The sequence below is a fragment of the Ascaphus truei genome, chromosome 10 (genome assembly GCF_040206685.1).
Source record: "Ascaphus truei isolate aAscTru1 chromosome 10, aAscTru1.hap1, whole genome shotgun sequence".
NCBI classification, from domain to species: domain Eukaryota; kingdom Metazoa; phylum Chordata; class Amphibia; order Anura; family Ascaphidae; genus Ascaphus; species Ascaphus truei.
In genome coordinates, this window is record NC_134492.1 from 25,344,309 (window position 1) to 25,360,130 (window position 15,822).

At 48.9% G+C, this 15,822-nt stretch overlaps 1 long non-coding RNA gene across 1 annotated transcript; it reads left to right on the top strand.

Annotated features, from left to right (window-relative positions):
* The first annotated feature begins 237 nt into the window (after positions 1–237).
* On the top strand, positions 238–15,040 carry LOC142503371 (uncharacterized). Its single transcript, XR_012803985.1, has 3 exons — positions 238–416; positions 11,595–11,699; positions 14,472–15,040. It is a non-coding gene; the product is annotated as an uncharacterized LOC142503371 (long non-coding RNA).
* The last annotated feature ends 782 nt before the right edge of the window (positions 15,041–15,822 follow it).

A 15,822-nucleotide genomic window follows, 5' to 3' on the forward strand; every position in this document is an offset into this window, starting at 1 on the left:
ACTTTGAAAAGCTTTCATTAAAAAAATAATGCTAATTGTTGCTAAATAATACTACCCAGGTTTGGCTGCTTTAGCAAAATACAAACAAATAAAAGGTAGACAGAATTACACCTGTAAATGTGCAGTCCACTTTACTCTGAAAAATGTTAATCCTTGCACATTCCTAAAGCCCCCCCCCCCCCCTACACTTCCCTTGCACATTTTTAAGTGGAAGAACTTCCCACGGAAAACACCTGCTGTGTGGGATACAACAACATTGCAGATAGAATCACGTAAAACTTTATTTCTAGTCACTACCCTCGCTTGGGAGGAAGAGCCAATAGTGCAAGAGATAATGGCAGAGGATTCTGGGAGAGAAAATAGCGACCGTACAGTATCACTGGTACAGTGGCAATCCTTAAAACTGGAACGTGTAGGTTAGTACTCTTGGCTCTTCCATATGACGTGTTTAGCTTAAAGCTGAAACTTGACTTTTAAATGCTCAAGAAAAAGCTAAAGCAGCAATTCCAACCATTTTTACAGAATTTGCTTTGGGGATTCTCTGGAGAAGAACCGTGTTTAGGTTCGGGATCCCCAAGATACTTGCCGTTTTAGTAGCTGGTTTAGATCCTGCATTTTCAAAGAGGATGTCTGGGGTTATTGAACAGGAAGCCGCAACATCATCCCCTGATGACGGTGAGGCTTTCTAATGGCATGACAGACCAACAGGATTTGGCAGCCATTTTGATTTCCCAAATCAAACATGCTAATTATCTTGAGAACTGGGGGTTGCCTCAGAGCTAAAAATAAAGCATTAGGCTCAAGAGGAACCCCCCTCCCCGGTTCAAATTCGGTAAAAAAATAAATCAATACGACAATTAAAAAAGGAGTAGGCGAGATTGCTACTTTAAATGCTGGAGGATTGTCATTTCATAGCTCAACTTATACATATTGCTATGCAGTGTACTTGGCTAGCAGAATTTCTAGGGAACACCAATGGAAAACTCATAAGACTTTGTATAGAGTAAGATGGGTACATACAAGACAAGTTAGATAAAGCCCTGTAGAATTGCTATAGCCAAATAAGGTCTGCAGAACACATCTGCAGAATTCATTAGGCTGGTTTGATTGGCCCATGTTAAACAAAGATGAGATTGGGTTTCATACATTTTCTGTGGGAGTCCAGCTTGTATTTCAGCCTGATGATTTAGTCAGGTGTAAGCATGAAGTTTCCAATTTAAAGAAATAAATCTAAAGTGATTTTATTACCCTCTGTTTTACCCTGACACCCTGCTTCACCCCAACTCCCTGTCAAAACACATGATGTGTTTATACAGGCCACACTGCAACTTGGCATGCAATATAGCATAAGACATAAAATGCATCACAGCTCCATAGGACTCCTATATTTCATCATTCGATCTTCCCAGTCCTCTGCAGCCTTTTTGTCCTCTTCCTAAATTCTTTGCATTCTGTTTCCTGAAAACATGTGCTCTAAACCACAGCTGGGTATCCGGCTCGAGAAAATACATGATAATAGGAACGATTTTTCAAAATACACAGGCATTTGTTTCAAATCACTCACCCACGTTTCACAAGATACAGCTAAGACCAGCAAAGCACTTTGTGCTTCACCTTGAAATGCCAGTTGCCCTTAAAGAACGGCATGTTGGCGTTGTAATAAAGTGAAAGCACTCAGGCATGTAACGACACTATCATATTTTTCCTTTGCTTCATAAGTTGTGTTTAATAGCTTTTCACATCTGGGGGGGGGGGGGGGGGGCGGGAAGAAAATATAACTCTCAGTAGCAATGTAGCAATCTTTGGCGTATATCAGGTGATTCCCCAAGCTGTGTCCTTTAAAGCAGCTAATAGGCCAGGTTATCCAGATTTCTCTAATTATCACCTAAACGTCTCCATTTATCACTAAGATAACTTGATTAGGTACTTGTTTTTGCACTGAACCCCTGGTTCTGGCGTGTTAGTTGCACTTGAGGACTGAACTAGGAAACCTTTGTATATAAAATAAAGACAGTTGTCATTTTAAGCCAGACGAGTGTGTCTAAACAAGGGGCGGCCAACTCCAGTCCTCAAGAGCTACCAACAGGACAGGTTTTCAGGCTATCCCTGCTTCAGCACAGGTGGCTCTGTCAACTGAGTCACTGATTGATAGGGTGACCAGATGTTGAAAATGAAAAACCGAGACATTTTTTTTATTGTAGTACACTTATACTTTACTACCATTAGTCCTTGTTACCTGTGTGTGTGTGTGTGTGTGTGTACCTCACTAATCGAAGAAAAAAACCCCAGATGTGAATGATTCTGTACCAATTAACCAGTGTCAGGATGCCCCCGCTTCACAATTTCTAAAGCAGCAATCCCACCTGGAATCTTACCTGATCCGCAGTCCCTCAAGGTACTATACTGAAGGGGAGGTGTTCCCTACCTGTCTTCCGATGTCTCCCGCGTGAAACTTGAGTCAGATCTGGAAGAAAGCTAAATAGGTTATTTCGGTGTAGGCATACGGCAGTTAAGATAAGACATAGAGGGGGAGAGAGAGAGATAGGGGGAGAGACAGGGGGAGAGGGAGAGAGAGAGACAGGGGGAGAGAGAGACAGGGGGAGGGGGAGAGGGAGAGGGAGAGACAGGGGGAGAGAGAGAGAAAGAGGGAGAGAGAGAGCTAGACAGAGGGAGAGAGAGAGACAGAGGGAGAGAGAGAGACGGGGAGAGAGAGAGACGGGGAGAGAGAGAGACGGGAAGGGAGAGAGTCGGGGAGGGAGGGAGAGAGACGGGGAGGGAGGGAGAGACGGGGAGGGAGGGAGAGAGACGGGGAGGGAGGGAGAGAGAGAGATGGGGAGGGGTGGAGGGATAGAGACGGGGAGGGAGAGAAACGAGGAGGGAGAGAGACGGGGAGGGAGAGAGACGGGGAGGGAGGGAGGGAGACGGGGAGGGAGGGAGGGAGACGGGGAGGGAGGGAGACAGGGAGGGAGGGAGACGGGGAGGGAGGGAGACAGGGAGGGAGGGAAACAGGGAGGGAGGGAGACAGGGAGGGAGGGAGACAGAGAGGGAGGGAGAGAGACGGGGAGGGAGGGAGGGAGAGAGACGGGGAGGGAGGGGGAGGGAGGGAGAGAGACAGGAGGGAGAGAGAGAGATGGGGAGGGAGGGAGAGAGACGGGGAGGGAGGGAGGAAGGGAGGGAGAGAGATGGGGAGGGAGGGAGGGAGAGAGATGGGGAGGGAGGGAGACGGGGAGGGGAGGGAGACAGGGAGGGAGGGAGAGAGAGAGACGGGGAGGGAGGGAGACGGGGAGGGAGGGAGAGAGATGGGGAGTGAGGGAGAGAGACGGGGAGGGAGAGAGAGAGACGGGGAGGGAGGGAGAGAGACAGGGAGGGAGGGAGAGAGACGGGGAGGGAGGGAGAGACGGGGGGGGAGGGAGAGAGACAGAGGGAGAGAGAGAGACGGGGAGGGAGAGAGAGACAGGGAGGGAGGGAGAGAGACGGAGGGAGAGAGAGACAGGGAGGGAGAGAGAGACGGGGAGGGAGGGAGAGAGACGGGGAGGGAGGGAGAGAGACGGAGGGAGAGAGAGAGACGGGGAGGGAGAGAGAGACGGGGAGGGAGGGAGAGAGAGAGACGGGGAGGGAGGGAGAGAGACAGGGAGGGAGGGAGAGAGACGGGGAGGGAGGGAGAGAGAGACGAGGAGGGAGAGAGACGGAGGGAGAGAGAGAGACGGGGAGGGAGGGAGGGAGAGACGGGGAGGGAGGGAGAGAGACGGAGGGAGAGAGAGAGACGGGGAGGGAGAGAGAGACGGGGAGGGAGGGAGAGAGAGAGACGGGGAGGGAGAGAGATGGGGAGGGAGAGAGATGGGGAGGGAGAGAGAGAGACGGGGAGGGAGAGAGAGAGACGGGGAGGGAGAGAGAGAGACGGGGAGGGAGAGAGAGAGACGGGGAGGGAGAGAGAGAGAGAGAGAGAGACGGGGAGGGAGAGAGAGAGAGAGAGAGAGACGGGGAGGGAGAGAGAGAGACGGGGAGGGAGAGAGAGAGAGACGGGGAGGGAGAGAGAGACGGGGAGGGAGAGAGTGAGACGAGGAGGGAGAGAGAGACGGGGAGGGAGAGAGAGACGGGGAGGGAGAGAGAGACGGGGAGGGAGAGAGAGAGACGGGGAGGGAGAGAGAGAGACGGGGAGGGAGAGAGGGAGACGGGGAGGGAGAGAGGGAGACGGGGAGGGAGACGGGGAGGGAGAGAGGGAGATGGGGAGGGAGAGAGGGAGACAGGGACAGAGACAGAGAGGGAGACAGGGACAGAGAGAGAGAGAGAGACAGAGAGAGAGAGAGACAGAGAGAGAGAGGGAGACAGAGAGAGAGAGGGAGACAGGGACAGGGGGAGACAGGGAGTGAGGGGGAGAGAGGGGGAGACAGGGAGTGACAGGGAGAGAGGGAGACACACACACACACACACACACACACACACTTGTACACACACACACTGGTACACACACACACTGGTACACACACACACACACACACTTGTACACACACACACACACACTGGTACACACACACACACAAACACACACTGGTACACCCACACACACACACTGGTACACCCACACACACACACACACACACACACACACACACTGGTACATCCACCCACACACACACACACTGGTATACACACACACACACACACACACACACACACACACACACACACACACACACACACACACACACACACACACACACACACACACACACACACACACACTGGTACACACACACACACACACAAACACACACTGGTACACCCACCCACACACACTGGTACACCACACACACACTGGTACACACACACACACACCCACCCACACACACTGGTACACACACACACACACACACACACACACACACTGGTACACACACACTGGTACACACACACACACACACACACACACACACACACTGGTACACACACACACACACACACACACACACATTGGTACACACACACACACACACACACACACACACACACACACACACACACACACACACACACACACACACACACACACTGGTACACACACACACACACTGGTACACACACACACTGGTACACACACACACAGGTAAACACACACACACTGGTACACACACTGGTACACACACTGGTACACACACACACACACACACACACTGGTACACACACTGGTACACACACACACACACACACACACACACACACACACACACACACACACACACACACCACACACACACACACACACACACACACACACACACACACACACACACACACACACACACCTACCCACCCACACACACACTGGTACACCCACCCAACCACACACACACACACCCACACACACACACACACACACACACACACACACACTGGTACACCCACACACCCACCCACACACCCACCCACACACACACACACTGGTACACACACACACACCACACACACACACACACACACACGTACACAAACACACACACTGGTACACCACACACACACACACACACACACACTGGTACACACATACACTGGTACACACTGGTACCACACACACACACACACACACACACACACACACACACACACACACACACACACACACACACACACACACACACACACACACACACACACACACTGGTACACCCACCCACACACACACACACACTGTACACCCACCCAACCACACACACACCCACCCACACACACACACACTGGTACACCCACACAACCACCCACCCACCCACCCACCCACCCACACACACACACACACACACACACACACTGGTACAGACACACACACACACACACACACACACACACACACACACACACACACACACACACACACACACACACACACACACGTACACACACACGTACACAAACACACACACTGGTACACACACACACACACACACACACTGGTACACACACACACTGGTACACACACACACACACACACACACACACACACACACACTGGTACACACACACACACACTGGTACACACACACACACACTGGTACACACACACACACACACACACACACACACACACACACACACACACACACACACACACACACACACACACACACACACACACACACACACACACACACACACTCGTACACACACACACACACACACTGGTACACACACACTGGTACACACACACTGGTACACACACACACACACACACACACACACACACACACTGGTACACACACACACTGGTACACCCACCCACACACACACACACTGGTACACACACACACACACACACACACACACACACACACACACACACACACACACAAACACACACACTGGTACACCCACCCACACACACACACACACACACACTGGTACACACACACACACACACACACACACACACACACACACACACCTACCCACACACACACTGGTACACCCACCCAACCACACACACCTACCCACACACACACACTGGTACACCCACCCAACCATACACACACACACACACACACACACACACACACACACACACACACACACACACACACACACACACACACACACACACACACACACTGGTACACACACACACACACACTGGTACACACACACACACACACACACACACACACACACACTGGTACACACACACACACACACACACACACACACACACACACACACACACACACACACTGGTACACACACACACACACACACACACTGGTACACACACACACACACACACTGGTACACACACACTGGTACACCCACCCTCTGGTACACACACACACACACACACACTGGTACACCCACCCACACACACACACACTGGTACACACACACACACACACACACACACACACACACACACACACACACACACACACACACACACACACACACACTGGTACACACACACACACACTGGTACACACACACACACTGGTACATACACACACACACACACACACACACACACACACACACTGGTGTACACACACACACACACACACACACACACACACACACACACACACTGGTACACCCACCCACCCACACACGCACACTGGTACACACACACTGGTACACACACACTGGTACACACACACACACTGGTACACCCACACACACACACTGGTACACCCACCCACACACACATACACACTGGTACACCCACACACACACTGACACACACACACACACACACACAAACTGGTACACACACACACACCTACCCACACACACACACTGGTACACCCACCTGCCCACACACACACACACATACACACCCACACACACACACTGGTACACCCACACACCCACCCACCCACCCACCCACAAAGGTACCCACCCACACACACACACACTGGTACACACACACACGTACACCCACCCACACACACACACACACACTGGACCACACACACACACACACACACTGGTACACACACACTGGTACACACACACACTGGTACACACACACACACACACACACACACACACACACACACACACACACACACACACACACTGGTACACACACACACACACACACACACACACACACACACACACACACACACACACACACACACACACACACACACACACTGGTACACACACACACACACACACACACACACACACACACTGGTACACACACACACTGGTACACACACACACACACACACACACACACACACACACACACACACACACACACACACACACACACACACACACACACACACACACACACACACACACACACTGGTACACCCACCCACACACACACACACACACTGGTACACACACACACACACACACACACACACACACACACACACACACCGGTACACCCACCCACACACACCCACCCACACACACCCACCCACCCACACACACACACACTGGTACACCCACACAACACACACACAGTGGTACACATACACACACACACACACACACACACACACACACACACACACACACACACACACACACACACACACACACACACTGGTACACACACACACACACACTGGTACACACACACACTGGTACACACACACACTGGTACACACACACACTGGTACACACACACACACACACACACACACACACACACACACACACACACACACACACACACACTGGTACACACACACACACACACACACACACACACACACACACACACACACACACACACACACACACACACACACACACACACACACACACACACACACACACACACACACACACACACACACACACTGGTACACACACACACACACACACACACACACACACACACACACACACACACACACACACACACACACACACACACACACACACACACTGGTACACCCACCCACCCACACACGCACACTGGTACACACACACTGGTACACACACACACTGGTACACACACACTGGTACACACACAAACACACACACTGGTACACCCACCCACACACACACACACACACACACTGGTACACCCACACACACACACACACACACACACTGGTACACACACACACACACACGCACTGGTACACCTACCCACACACACACTGGTACACCCACCCACACACACCCACCCACACACACACACACACACACACACACTGGTACACACACACACACACACACACTGGTACACACACACACTGGTACACACACACACTGGTACACACACACACTGGTACACACACACTGGTACACACACACTGGTACACACACACTGGTACACACACACTGGTACACACACACACACACACACACACACACACACACACACACACACACACACACACACACACACACACACACACACACTGGTACAACACACACACACTGGTACATACACACACCCACACACACTGGTACACACACACACACACACACACACACACACACACACACACACACACACACTGGTACACACACACTGGTACACACACACAGTGGAGTACAGACAGAGGCAGCCACGAGCAGGCGGCTCCCCGCCTCCCCCTGCACCCACCCCCGTGCCTGCGCTCATCTCCCGCACCAAGGGGGGGGGGGGATGGATGGGAGAGCCGGGCCCGGGACGCAAAGGTACAAACTGCCACCCACCCCCCTCCTCCCCTCCCCCGGCAGGCAGCCACGGGATCCCTGGGCAGAATGGAGGGACACCGCGGTGCCACCACTGCCTGCCCCTGCGCCAAGGGGACCGGAGCGCCAGGACAGGAGGCAAAGGAAGAAAAACCCACCTCCTATCCCCCCGGGTGGGCAGAGGGGGGAGACACCGCGCAAAGGAGCCAGGAGCGGGCAGAGACATACACCACGTTTGCTCTGCCGCAGGAAGCCCCGCCCCCAGGCCCCCTGGCCCTGCCCCCAGGCACCCTGGCCCCGCCCCCAGGCACCCTGGCCCCGCCCCCAGGCACCCAGCCCCTGCCCCCAGGCACCCTGGCCCCGCCTCCACCCACCTCCAGGCACACCGACCCTGCCCCCCCCCCTCCACAGGCATACCGACCCTGCCCTCCCTCAGGTGCCCTTTTCCATTCCCACATGCCGGGCCTTGCAGAACGATGATGCCGTGGGCGGGGCTTAATGCCGGGATGCAGGGGATTGGCTAAGGCAGAAAATGCCGGGGGGCGGGACTTTGTTCAATGCCGGGCCGCATCCTCCAATCAGCAAGACCCAGCATGTTTCTACAGGAGAAGCCCAACCCCTGGCATTAAAAAAAATACTCACCACCGGGCTGCTGCAATCTCCTCCTCCGCGCCGCCGCCGCCGCTCACTCGCGCACCGCAGCTAATTACTCGCGCACCACCGCGGACATTAAAAAAAACGGGAACACACGGGGAAAAACCGGGACATTTCCGGGACACACAGGAAACCGGGACAGCAACCGAAAAACTGGGACTGTCCCGGCAAAAGGGGGACGGGTGGTCACCCTACTGATTGAGCCACCTGTGCTAGAGAGAATATATTGCAAGGTTTCTAAAAATGTAGTGATCAGAGCTGAAGTATAAAGCAGTTCTCAGAAAATTGACAATGGTGGACAGTTTTATAGCAATCCGTCCTGCATGTTATTGTATTGTTATTGTTTTGTCATTTCTTTTTTTTATTGTATTCCCTTCGCTGCTGCCTTTTAATGTCCTGGAACCACCTGTTCCTGACACCATTGCTGTTTACAAGCGGGGACAAAATGGCCGCTAACCTCAGGAGATGACGTGTCCTACTATTGGTGATTCTGTAGCAATAGATATAGCTTTAATTTGAAACACTGGCACCAATAACTACAGTACAAATCTCGGTAACGAATAGTGCCAAAAAAGATGGCGTTTGCTACCTTCGGAGACTGTGCATATGTTGATTTTAGCAGCTAACATCAATATGGCCCATTCTAAAGAAGGTTGCATCTTTAAAGCAGCAATTCAGCCATGTTCACTCTCCTTTTTTTTACCGAATGGGAACCTACAGCACTATTTTTAGCTCCGCGGACATTCTGGTTCCTGAGATACCTAGCGGTGAACTTACCAGCCTTACTTCCTGGTTTTTAATTAAGGAGGCGCAACGTCATCCATTGTCGCTTCTTATTGGACGGCCAATTAAAACCCAGTGCAAAACCAGGAAGTAACGCCGGTATCTTTACTGTTAAGTTTCTATGACGCAGTCGGGCTCCGGGGACCCCCTAGATCAGGAAGGGCCAACTCCAGTCCTCAAGGGCCACCAACAGATCAGGTTTTAAGGATATCCCTGCTTCAGCACAAGTGGCTCTGTCATTGAGTGAGCCACCTGTGCTGAAGCAGGGATATTCTTAAAACCTTACCTGTTGGTGACCCTTGAGGACTGGAGTTAGCCACTCCTGCCCTATATCCCATCACGTAAAAGAAAAGGGGGCTAGGCAGGGAGGACTGCGTTTTTAATAAGAGAGAAGACGATTTATGGTATGTGTTATTTGTTTAACCCTACACTGCCAGAGGCATCAGGCACGCTTTGTAGAGGATGGGAGTTTGTCAAAAAAGAAAAGATGACTTGTTTGAAACATTCGTCTTTTAAGCTTAATTAAAACTGAAAAACACTAGAAAAATGTTTTTCTTTCTGCGTTACCACATTTTGCTTCCCTTTGTTCTGCGACAGTATATGCCGGGATATGGAACGTGTTGTTAGACGCGGTTCAAGGACAAGAGGCTGCTGGAATGGAGTTTTCACAAATGCATTGCTTCAATTAGTCACTGTTTTTTGCTCTGTAAACCCAGTGATATTTGCCAACGAAATGGCTTCGTTTAACATCCAGGCAAACAAAGCCAATAATTATACGTAGACTGCCATGTTGTACTAGTTATTCTCCTCTTAATGCTGACAAGAAACAAACAACCGGGGGATTGGTTTTGATTGTCTGATGTTATAAAAAAAAAAAAAGCATAAAAAGTTCTGTTTAATTGCTTTGTAAACAACTATTAAATAGCAGCTAAAGTGCAAATAAAGGGACACTTTGTCTATCCACATACATACAAATGTTGTTTTTGCAAACTACCTTGTCTCTTTATCTTTTTATTCTGGTCTAGGACATTTATTCACAGCCATTTGTCGCAGCCAAATAGCCACCAGTGTTTTGCCGCCGCTCAACTTACCGCAGGGACATCTCGCCGCCGGCCATTTCCCCTGTCATGGTAAGCCCTTACCCTAAAAAGCCCTACTCTTAAACCCTAATACTAACATTACCCCTAAGGCTACGGCTCCAGTGCCTGCGCTGCACGCACGCCTGCGAGGCTGTCGGCGCGTGCAGCTGAATTCCCTGGTCTGCAGAGAGCTGCAGGGGGAAAGGTAGGGGGGGGCGTGACGGGGGAGTGATGGGGACGCGGCCGTGATGCCACCCGGCGGGTTCGTCCTCATTGGCTGAACATCCGGGGGGCGTGGCCTAACGCTCCATCGCTATTTCCTCTCCAAAATTTCTTGTAGACTGAAAAAACTCACCGCGCAGCGCGGCGGCCCCCCCCTTGCAGCGGGCCCGGCCCCATTGAGGAGCGGCTCTTGTCCCTGCAGCGTCCGCCACAGCAGGGACGTGGCCTTACCCTAAAATCTCTTAACCTAATCCCCTATCCTAAAAACCTTAACTCTTTACCCTAATTCCCTACCCTTACACCTGTCCTAAACCCCTCAAGTTAGTTTACCTTATTGGCGAAATGGCTGCGGCCAAGGATCCCTTTGCGGCCATACGCCAGCGGAGACTGAATTTCCGATTCCATTTTTCTTCCTGCTCATGATTCCTTGTGAAATCCTCCCGGATTTTTTATTTTGAAGTTTTTTTCCGTAAACGTCAAATAATATTCTGGGAACTCAAATGATTATAACAGTGAATTCTTCTTTTCTTCCATCACATGCCCAAATCATCTATTTATTCTACTCAAAACAAATTCGATTTTAATCAGCAAAAAAGCCTCAGACATAGGTGCAAGTTGCACCATGCTTCATACAATTTGCATTGCACTTTGGAATAAAATGAACACATTTGAGAAGTAACACATCATGGGGGTTATTTATTACCGGGTAGAGGAGGAATAACAGTGAGTTCAATGTGTTGCTTATATCTGAAAACAGTTAAACTAGCAATCCTTGGCAAAAAAAAACGTACTTGAATTTGAGGTTCCCCCGAGTTTCTGCAGGGACCCCTGAAAATATTTGTACTTTTTATTTGTGGTGGTAAGAGACACAAAAAAACTACGAATATGGCACCAAGAGGTCACCAGTAGAATGTCTGTGATGTCATCTCCCCATGTAATTGATGCTTTCTATTGGCTGGCATAGTGAGCCCTGACTCTATGGCCATTGTATGCCGGGAGGGGGGGTGTATCTGTTGAAACCGATAACGCTGGAACTAGGGGGTACGCGGACATCGGGGAACCAATGAACAACTCAGAGAGACCAGTTGGTTCCCCATAAAAATATAATAATGTGGAATGATGCTTTCAGACCAATTAAACCTTCATTGCTTCAATCTACACTTTATTTACTATGTACTGTACTTTCTTGATAGTAAAATATTGCAGTCATATTGAGAAAGGATGGGCAGCTTTGCGGATTTCGAAATCCGAACGGAAATTTTGGCATTCGTCCGACACCGAGTTGATCTCCAGAACGACTTTTCAAATGCCAGCGATTTACAAGCTGTGTCCCAACAAACGCTTACCCTCTGATTCATTGTTTTTAACCCAGCGCCGCCAAAAAAAAACAAAAACGTTTTTCTGTTGATCGTGAGTTTTTTAAATTAGCTTTTTTTACAATTCCAAATGATTCGAGTTCCGGCAAAACCAGAACGCAAACATTTTTTAGAACTAAAGGTGCCCACCTTTTATATCGAGTCCCTGACTCACACAACATTTAATTCATCGTACCCTAGGACATAATGAGACAAAGTTACTTGTTGAAGGTCACAGGGAGCTGGTAATGTCACATTAAAACGAGATCATAATTTTTAAGGTGCCGATATATTCCACAGTACAGTAGGAATGAAAGCCAATAACAAGAAAACGTCCAATATACTGTATTATCAGGCTATTATTTGTCAGTACAATAAGTGATGATGTCCCTGATCCAAAGCACTTACAATCTAAAAAAAAAAAGTTACCCATAGACCAAGCCGCACTCTACCACCCTACAGTACATTACAACAATTGCGATGAGTTAAAGGGACAATCTCCTACTTGATTAATTTCTTGTTTTTGTTTTCTTGACCAAAAAGTCGGCTTTTATTTTCATTCATGTACCGGGGATGTCATCGGTAATCTGGGATACAAAAAAATGGCCACTCCTGCTTTCAGGTCCTCGGTCCGAACACCTTGTTGAAGTCTCTACGTCTTGATGTATTCCTACTCCTCGATAAACAACTGATCTTGGAAAATAGCAGAAATACCATTAGTAAATTGAACTGGCCAAATGCATCAATGTGAATTACTGCTGGTGACCTTTTCCGTAACTCGATCTACAGCCATCCGTTTATCACAGGCGCTGCTGGATCCAGGCCCCATTATCAGGTTCAAAAATGTTTTTCTTTTGCAGTTTGCCTTTACTTTGCCCTTGTTACCCTACACACTTTACTTTCAAATCCTCTTTCCCGATTTCTGTGGGATCTTTTAATATGGCCACCATTGTGAATGTCCTATAAAAATGAATAATAGCTCCATATCTTGTCATCTTTGTGATCACGTGCAAACTTTTACCTCGTTTTGATAGCTGAACTGTGCTATATATAGGTGGAATTGCTGCTTTTAAACAGATCCTGTAGCATATAATAAACATTATTAACGCTTGATTTGTAGTCACTATTTCAAATCCATTATATGCATGTGGAATGCCTGCTACAGCAGTTTTATACACTTGGTTAAAATATTTAGTGTGTGTGTGTGCAGAATTGCATACATTTTCCATTTCCTTTTTTTTTTTAGAAGCGGCTCAGTGAGTAATGCACTGACTGGCACTGAGTGTGAAGCAGGGGAACATGGTTGAATTCCCGGTGTCGGCTCCTTGTGAACTTGGGCAAGTTACTTTATCTCCCTGTGCCTCAGACACGAAAAAACATAGATTGTAAGCTCTACGGGGTAGGGACTGTGTCTGCAAAAATGTCTCTGTAAAGCGCTATGTAAAAACAAGCAGCACTATACAAGAACATGCTATTATTATTATTATTATTATTATTATTATTATTATTATTATATATATATTGGTCAGTGGGGCTGAATATTCAGGAGTTGAAACCCTTTATAGTTAAGAGAAGGAGAGAGGGGGCAGAGCACTGTTGACCCATCCAGCTGGCAAGTGGTTAACAGTAGTAGAGCATTAACTTACAGCTGTTCAGATGCCTATGTTAAATGACACTAATGAGCAGTAAGATCCCTGCTGAATTACTAAACTACAACAGCAATTAGTACCCAGGCTGTCCTGATTCTCAGGCCAAGAAATGTAAACAGTTGTCATTTGTAGCTAATAGGGGTGGTCCAGAGACACCATGCGCTTGGTAAGGGAACACAGCCAATTCTGTGTCCACTTGTGCCAGCCATTAAATAGTGATTAAGTGCGGCTAATCTTGCACGCTCAGCAAGCACTGCTTTCCTCATCATATCAATGGTACCATTATTTTTCACAGGACTACATTTCCTGGCCAATAGGGGTGATCTCCCTGCTCTTCAGTGTGCAGTTTGCAAGGGACAGTCTCGCCCACTTTATATTCTTGCATTTTTTAATTGTATGCTTGGAACCTGAGAGCTGATACCTTAGGAAAAAATGTAAAACAAAAAATGTGAGGCGCTTCTAATAAAGGTGTAATAAATAAATAAATAAATATATAGTGATTAATATCAATAATCAAGGTGCTCATAAACAATAAAAATAAGAATGGCGAACGTTCGCTGCTCAACCCTCTTGGGAGAAGATCCAGTTTCTCCTATCTTGGATGGTGGGGAGAAGCTTGTGGGGAGCGCAGGTTTCACCATATGTAAGGAAAAATATATAATAGTGTGGTATGTCTAAACAAATATAGCAATCTAAACAGGAATCATGATTGGGAACTCACATTCTCCCAGTGGAAATACAGCATTGGATAGCAATAAATGCAATATGTAGACTCAGAGGTATGCAGGGGGGTCTTTCTTGATGTAAACTCCCTGATGTCAGCAGAACCAAACCCTCGGTGAAAAAAACGACACCTTTAGTGCAACATTGTATGTTCACTCTCAATATATTCAAAAAAGCAATTACTATTGCACTTACATGAGCAACATGTGCATAGACACATAAAAA